Here is an 8,815-nt window from a genome sequence, read left to right as displayed (position 1 = left end):
GGGAAATAAGTTGAGTAACATTGTACCTGGATGTGCAAGATTATTAGAGCAGGTCGAGATGACATTATCTAAATCTTAAATCTAAATGCGATTCACCTCACTAACCTCATATAAACGGGTGAGAGCACACTCTGGTTAATATCAGTGCTGACCAGCATTAACGGCAATGCAAAGTAAGCCATATATACATGGACAGTAATGTGTTGTGGAACAGTCTGGGTACAGTGATACCTTGGTTCTCAAACTGAATCCGTTCCAGAAGTCCGTTCCAAAACCAAAGCGTTCCAAAACCAAGGTGCGCTTTCCCATAGAAAGTAATGCAAAACGGATTACTCCGTTCCAGACTTTTAAAGGCAACCCCCGAAGCAGCAATTTAACATGAAGTTTACTATCTAACGAGACCACTGATCCATAAAATGAAAGCAATAAACAATGCACTGCAGTCACACAATCAATCCGTGGCTGATCTGGGTTGCACACAATCACAAAAAACAAAAGAGCCGCAAAAACAAAAAGGCAAAATAAATAGCAGAAACAGACAGACCTCAGCGTAACACTCAAAACGGAAATGTGTCTTTCAAAACGGAAGGGTAATACTCAAAACGGAGAATGTTCAGCTTCCGAATAAAGTTCGCAAACTGGAACACTTCCTTCTGGGTTTGCAGTGTTTGGGTTCCAAGTTGTTTGAGTACCAAAGTGTTTGAGAACCGAGGTACCACTATACAGTGGTACCTCAGATTCGGTACTTAATTTGTTCCGAAGGTCCGTACCTAACCTGAAACTGTTCTTAACCTGAAGCACCACTTTAGCTAATGGGGCCTGCCGCCGCACGGCCGGAACACGATTTCTGTTCTCATCCTGAAGCAAAGTTCTTAACCTGAGGTACTATTTCTGGGTTAGCGGAGTCTGTAACCTGAAGCGTATGTAACCCAAGGTACCACTGTGCTTCAGGTTACAGATGCTTTAGGTTACAGACTCTGCTAACCCAGAAATAGTACCTCGGGTTAAGAACTTTGCTTCAGGATGAGAACAGAAATCATGCTCCGGCGGTGCGGCAGCTGCAGGAGGCCCCATTATCTAAAGTGGTGCTTCAGGTTAAGAACCGTTTCAGGTTAAGAACGGACCTCCGGAACGAATTAAGTACTTAACCCGAGGTACCACTGTATTAGGAAAAGAAAAGAAAAGCCTCAGTGATCTAACTCCTCGAGTAGAGTGTTACACTGATCTAGGACACTGGAGCATTGCAGGAAGAAGGATCTTTTGGGGTCTCCTTTTCACACACTCTAAAGCAGTTGAGTCGAGAGTTATCGCCTCTCTTTCCTGGTTGGGCTGGCTCTGGAACCTCAGCAGGGCCGGAATAAATTTTGCCATCGGTGCAACTCCATGCTTCGGAGCAAGACACAATAAGCTGCTGGATTTCTTTCGGTTGTGCAGTGAAAGTTGATGCTTCAACTGCTAGCAACCACTGTTAGTTGTGGCTTGTCAAAATTAACTAGCGCTGCATGTGCCAACATGTGGTTTAAACCCTTAACTGAATTAATCATTTTCACATGGAAAATAATGCTGGAGAAGTACCGTACAAAGTTGTCATTGCAGCTCTAAAATAGTGGCAAGGCAAGAGGTAGCACAGCTGTGTTTATACCACTTTATACCATTCCTGTTACATTCATTTGTATCTCAAATCATTTTCATATACAGTAGTACCTCAGGTTAAGTACTTAATTCGTTCCGGAGGTCCGTTCTTAACCTGAAACTGTTCTTAACCTGAAGCACCACATTAGCTAATGGGGCCTCCCGCTGGCTGCTGCCGCGCGATTTCTGTTCTCATCCTGAAGCAAAGTTCTTAACCCGAGGTACTATTTCTGGGTTAGCGGAGTCTGTAACCTGAAGTGTATGTAACCCAAGGTACCACTGTATATGAGAGCCACATGGACTGTTCTTGCCATGTGTGATTTTTGCCAATACAGTGGTACCTCAGGTTAAGTACTTAATTCGTTCTGGAGGTCCGTTCTTAACCTGAAACTGTTCTTAACCTGAAGCACCACTTTAGCTAATGGGGCCTCCCGCTGCCGCTGCGCCGCTGGAGCATGATTTCTGTTCTTATCCTGAAGCAAAGTTCTTAACCCAAGGTAATATTTATGGGTTAGCAGAGTCTGTAACCTGAAGCATATGTAACCCGAGGTACCGCTGTACAAAGAGGTTCTAGGCAATACAGGTTTTGGGTTCAACAGAAAGGGGGCCAGTTTTAAAGAGGCCTGTGTGTAGGAAATTAACTCTAGGTTACTTGGGGGGTCACTTAAAAGATGGGGTGTCTTTGTCCCCCTGCCCCACTCCACAGGTGAGTTATCCAGCCATATCCATGCAGCTGCTGTTCCCCTGAAAAGGAAGACACAGCCCATCAGAAGAATGGGTTATTAAATCAAGATGGGAAAAGGAAGTATTATTTTTAAAATCACAACCAAAATTAGACAACCCAAACTTGAATCTGCAACAATGGCTGTGCAATCCTATACATGTCTTCTCAGAAGTGAGTTCAATGGAACTTCCAGGTCTGGGTGGAGCACTGCAGCCTGCAGCTCACAACTTGAAAAATTCAAAATTCTTCATTTTTGGAGTATATTAAACGTTAATTTTGCCCTCATTGTCTTGCACTTGGGACACAAAAGTTTTATGGTCATCTTAAAATGCTTGGACTGAACATTGCCACTGGTGTCTATGAGAAATTGGTCACATTCCTCTATTGTTACATTTTGAATGCCCCTTTTTTCCTGCTCCACATTTTTATAGAATGAAAAATTATTTGTCCGATTGTGTTAGAAGAGGCAACTACTTCTCTTTTTGGGGGGGGGTGGCAAAGTGTGTTTATTAATTACATGCAGCCACTTTTCACTAGCGCCAGATTCTGGTATCGGAGTCAGTTGATTCTCTTTGCATTTACTTGGAAGTTGGTCTGATTGATTTAAATGGAACTTTTCCGCAAGTAGCTGTTCAGTTATGATCAGCTTACGTTTTAAGAAAATGAAAATTGTGCATATTTTGAAAAGGCAAACATGATTCTAAAACACAAACGCCGATTTGCATCAGTCATGCAGAAAAAAAATTCAGATGGAGAAGAACCTTGCTAGTAAAACGTTGCTGTGAGTTCCTTTGCAAACAGGGATCTTCAGCCGGCTGTATCTTGTCAAGGGACTAACTTGCTCAAGTGTCTTATTAGAGCATGTCTCCTGCGCTGCAAAAACTGACCTCCCCGCCGCTAATGTTTTAAGTTTCCCTACACAGATACAAACCAAGGATGAGCAATACAAACGTGCGGCATTTGAAGTGGCCTTAGGCTGCCCCTGCGCATGTACAGAGTGCTGCGTAGCCACGGCCCCAGCCGCCTGGGTTTAGGGCAGGCAATGCCCCCATCCGGTTGACACGTGGCTTATGCAGTAGCCTTCAAAGGACATCTCCTTTACTGGCCAGCCTGATCTGCAGCCGACGCGCAAGAGGCGACCGGCGCGTTTGGGGTTGGTTGCATCTTCGGCCCAAATCTCTTGCGCTTACGCTTAGCAGCGGTCCGGAAACGGGCCTGCAACGCCTGCTCTCCTTGCGCCAAGTTCCTCGCGCGTTCCGACCGGTTTTGCCGGTTTCCCCTCGGTGCTCCCAGAGCAGCGAGGCTGCAGAGCTGCGCGTCTCCTCTTCAGGAGAAACCTTTCTCCCGGGACTCTCCAATTAGCTCCCTTGCACGCTTTGCAGAAGGCAGTGGAGAGGCGAGCTGCCTCGCCTGTCGGGGGGGCGAGCGGGGAGGGGCGCGCGCACCAAAGACCAGCTCGACCCCGAGACTTTGGAAAACTAAAACTTCCCTTTCGCCCCCGGTCTCAGGTTCCAGGGAATCTCTCCCCACCCGTCTCCCGCTTTTACGCAATTTGCAAAAGTTCCCTGGCCGCCTCCTCCTGCCGCGTCTACGAATTCAACGCCGTCTTCCCACCTCGGGGCTCGCCAGTCCTGAACTTGTCATTGATTTCTTAGCGCCAATACGTCTTGCAAGTGACGGGGGAGGTGAGGAGGGCGTAGATCGTTCTCTCTCCATCCCACCGCCCTCCCTTCCGGGCCTCTAGAGCTCTATATATTTCCCATTCTTCCACCCCCTCCTCCTGGGCAAATATATGGCTTCATATGACCGATCAAGCCCAAAACGTCTACTCATCAGTCATATCCCACGGCCTGTTTATAAAAGTATAACGAGACGCACAAATACTGCTCGCAGCAGACTGTCTCTTTAGCAGGTTGGTCCAAAAAGGTTAGAGTGGAGGAACCTGGAAGGGGCGGGGGGTGCAATGAGTTTCCCGGGAAAGGCGCCTGAAGGAGGATGGGGGGGGGCAGGGCGGAACTGGGTGGAGAGGGGAAAGGTCTGCCCGACTTGGGGTTGGGGGCGAGCCAAAGGAACGGGTCCTCCTCCTACCTGGTCCTGCCACCACGGGTGTTTTTCGTGTCCTCTTGAAACTGTAAGCACCTCGAGAACATTCTCAAACAAACAAACACCAACGGATTTTAACGCGGGGGGATTGTTAAACAGTTTTTCGTTTGGAAGTCCGGTTAATAAATTTTAAAAATTGTGACTATCAGAACAGTTTCTCTCTTGGGCTGGATTACGCGCAGCCTTCTCCAAATCTTGATTTCCTTGCATCTCTGCGGCTGAAATCCTGTGCGCTCAGAGTAAGACCTTATTGGACACAGCGAAAATGTTGTTCTCTAAACCACCCCATTAAAAAAAAAAAAGTCAGTTGGACTGGGCTAATGGCCCTCATCCTATAATCACGCCGAGACTTCCTCCGATTCGCCTCTTGAGATCCTAATACGGAGTTGTAACCTGTTTAAAAAGCAATAAGCAACAATGCAAATATTTAACAAAAAGAAAAGGGAAGCGCTGCTTTTTGTAGAAACTGATCCAGCCTTGTATTTTTTGCATGCTAGAAACAAGTAATTTCCCTGTATATTAAAGCGGGCGTGGGCGGCGAGTTAACCTGAACAAGAAACGTGTCACCAAATATTTATGAATGGCTGGTGAGCAGTGACCTTTATTAATTCTATTCATTTTCCGAAGGTTTCCACGGCTGTTTACTATGCAGCTGGGGCTCATTCGTTCTCCAGATTATATAAACTCGGCTGTGTGAATTTTTTTTCCCATACAAAAAAACCTAAATAGAAAATAAAAATAAACGCAGCCTTTACAGTTCAATGCGTGGCTCATTTCCAGCTCAGAGGGGGTGCGATCCCACCGAAGTCCTGCTCGGGAACGAGGAGGCTACTTGCTTTGTGCCCCGAAAGTCAAACGCCCCCCAGGGACGGGCAAGCTGCGGGGCAGCCATTTCCAGCTCAGGACATTCTTGCCCCAGAGGTCCAGACCGGACTAACGCGCAGCCCTTTCCAAACTTTGCAGGGAGAGAAGCATTTGTTCCATTTCTTCCAGCCCAGCCTTTGAAAAACAACAACTGCAGCTTGAGAAACGGCCAATTGATTTCCCCTGGTCAGAATCGTGTAATAGCCACACTCTGCTGTAAACCGGTTCTATGGCAAAACTAGAACATTCTGGCGTCTCCTGGAACGATGTAAGAGTCCCGATCCTAACGTCCTTATACTGAGGAGTAATTTTCCATGGAAGTAAATGCTCTGTCAAATAAATGGGGCAGATAATGCTCAAATCGCACCGACACGACAATGGCCCGTATATTTGCTTGGAAATAAACCCTGAGGTTGTAAGTGGGACTTGTATTCCTAAAGTGTCTGATGCATAGCTGGCAACTTATTTTTTAAGGGAAATTCCCTTATTTCGAATAGGATTCCTCGCAAGAAAAGGGAAAAGTTGACAGCTATGGTCCGATGTCAGAGAACATACGCAATATCAGGTTAATAATAATAATAATAATAATTTATTATTTGTACCCCGCCCATGTGGCTGGGTCTCCCCAGCCACTCTGTGCGGCTTCCAACAAAGATTAAAAATGTCACATATTAAAAACTTCCCTGAACAGGGCTGTCTTCAGATGTCTTCTAAATGTCAGGTAGTAGTTTATCTCTTTGACATCTGTTGGGAGGGCGTTCCACAGGGCGGTGCCGCTACCGAGAAGGCCCTCTACCTGGTTCCCTGTAGCATTGCTTCTCGCAGGGAGGGAACCGCCAGAAGGCCCAGGGTGCTGGACCTCAGTGTCGGAGCTGAAGGATGGGGATGGAGATGCTCTTTCAGGTATACTGGACCTAGGCCGTTTAGGGCTTTAAATGTCAACACCAACACTTTGAATTGTGCTTGGAAACATACTGGGAGCCAATGTAGGTCTTTCAAGACCGGTGTTATATGGTCTCAGCTGCCGCCCCCAGTCACCAGTCTAGCTGCCCCATTCTGGATTAGTTTTAGTTTCTGGGTCACCTTCAAAGGTAGCCCCACGCAGAGCGCATTGCAGTAGTCCAAGCGGGAGATAACTAGAGCATGCACCAGGACAACTGAATCCCGGGTATGTTTATTCCGAATTTGGTGGGGTTCAGTCAAAGTTATCAGCCAAAATGCCTAGGCTTTTCCTGAACGTTGCGTTTACTTCTCTCCAGCGCACCCACCGTCCTGGGTTTTATTTATTATTTATTATTTATTATTTATTATTTATTATTTATTATTTATTATTTATTATTTATTATTTATTATTTATTATTTATTATTTATTATTTATTATTTATTTTTCTACGCACCCTATAAAGTTGACGGTAGAATCGAAATGTGTTGGGTGGTGGTGACAAGCGAACTCCGAATACATGCTCCGCCGTGTACTGTCGGAACACAAAGATGTTCGCTTGCTGATGTGGCCTTTCAAAGACGACAGAGCACCTGCCCGGTTCCTCGGAAGTAAAACGCGCCTCCCCTGTGGGGTCAGGTTGCAGCGTAGCATCCTGCGGGCTCTGCGCCCCACCGATTTCTCTGAGCCTGAGAGCGCGTCTCACGTTGCGCACGGGGTCCTGAGAGTTCTGTACGTTCGTGAGACTTTAGTCAGTGGGGCTTGTTGCGGCCAAGGGTGTATTTGACTGCATAGCGCTCTCACCAGTGAAGGACCTCTTCTGAAAACGCTGATAGGTCCTTTCTTCCCCCTCGAAGCGCGTCTGTTCCTTGGCTCGACTTGGGTGGAGACACTGCCGCTTCCTTAAGTGGCGTAGCGGGAAACTCTGGAGCGCAGAAGCTCTCCAACAAAAATGGACTTTTGACCAAGGCAGGTGCTATGGCTTCCATTAGTCACGCAACAAAGAAACTTGGGGATCGGGCGCAATAAACAGTGGCAGCGTATTAGCCAGGCGTGCGAAATGTAACCGGCCTCTTCCTCCGCTGAGCTAATTTGGTGGGTTTCTCCCCTAGGAAAGTTGATTGAACTGGCACGCGGACAGTTGGGCAACCGTTGACGCCACCCTCCCCGGCTGCCCTGCCCAGCTCGTCCCCCCCACCCCCCCAGGGCCGTGTGCTTCTGAGGTTTCCTACATCCTCTAAATAATCTCCACACAACAATATCTCAGTGAGATGTGAAGCTAGTCCAAAACGCCCTCGTTGCCGTTCGGAACAAGCCGTCGATTATGCCTGGAGGAGATCAGCTAGAGCGGGGCAAAGATCGGGAGGGGATCTCGGGCGGATTCCTGCGCCCCTTCCCCTCGCCTCGGCTTCGTGGCAGCTCTTTCCCATCCATCCCTCAACGGAGGACCCCTGGGCTGGCCAAATCTCTCTCTCTCCCCGCGACGTGATTGGGACCATATGTTTGGCGCATTCATCTCCTTTCAAGCTATTCTTCGGGGCGCTAACTGCGAACACGTTTTCGTCGCCTTGAAATTTCCTCCTCTCTCCTTCTGATTTTCTTCCCCCCAATTAAAAGCTTAACAGCCCTGGAAACGGAGTTCATGTGGTGAAGTTTACCGCGGGCCCCGCTTCTGAAAAGCTTTCTGCTGCGATCCCATTATGTGCTTGACTAAACCTTTTCTGCGCGCAGCAATGGGACTCGCTCTCGTCAGGTGTTGGGTTACAATAGACTCTCAGGCAGGGGACGTCGGAGCAACATAAATACGAACCTGGCCCTGTGGGGAGATGTTGTCAAATACGAGGGGCTGGGAGGGAGAGAAAGGGGGACCCCGACGCCATTCCCACCCGAAGGGGACAGCCAGGCGTCCAACGGCCCGAGGGCCGTGAGCTGGACCCCAGTGAAAGGGCGCCCCCCTCCCCGCGCCCCACTGCGTAACATGCCTTTGAAGCCCCCTCGGGAGCTAAGGTAGGGGAGAGGCCAGGCCGCTCTCCAGGGGCCGCCAGATCGCCTCCCTCCCTCCCTCTCTTTCCCCCCGCGATGCAGCTCAGCAACGGCGTCGGGGGGCGCCTGCCTTGCCAGAAAGACCCGCCGCTTCCAACCGGAGAGCCGTCGAAAGGAGCGCGGTGAGGGTCGCCAGCGCGCAGGATATCATCTGGATCGGGGCCAGAGAAATATCCTGCAGGGAGCCAGAGATGTGTTTCATTCATCCATCCATTCGCTCCGCCGTCCCCGGTCTCTCAGCCACACTGCTTCTCTTTATTACACTCGCAAGAAATATTTCTTTCTTTGCTAAATTGATTCCTTTCCCTTCTCGTCTTAAAGAAGCCCGATATATAATGAGGAACTTTTGCTGCAGTATTGTATTTTGTTAAAAAAAATTGCTTGGACGCCCGTTGTGATTTGTGGAGGAGGATGCTCCTGCCTATATCTTTCCACAGTAATTTTTAAAAACACGATTCAGAGCGCTCCTCAAGCCACTTATCGACGCATTTGCAGGCGTTATTTTTGAG

Source organism: Podarcis pityusensis (genome assembly GCF_964106645.2).
Source record: "Podarcis pityusensis genome assembly, chromosome: 17".
Lineage (NCBI taxonomy): Eukaryota > Metazoa > Chordata > Lepidosauria > Squamata > Lacertidae > Podarcis > Podarcis pityusensis.
Note: the sequence above shows the minus strand (reverse complement) of the source record.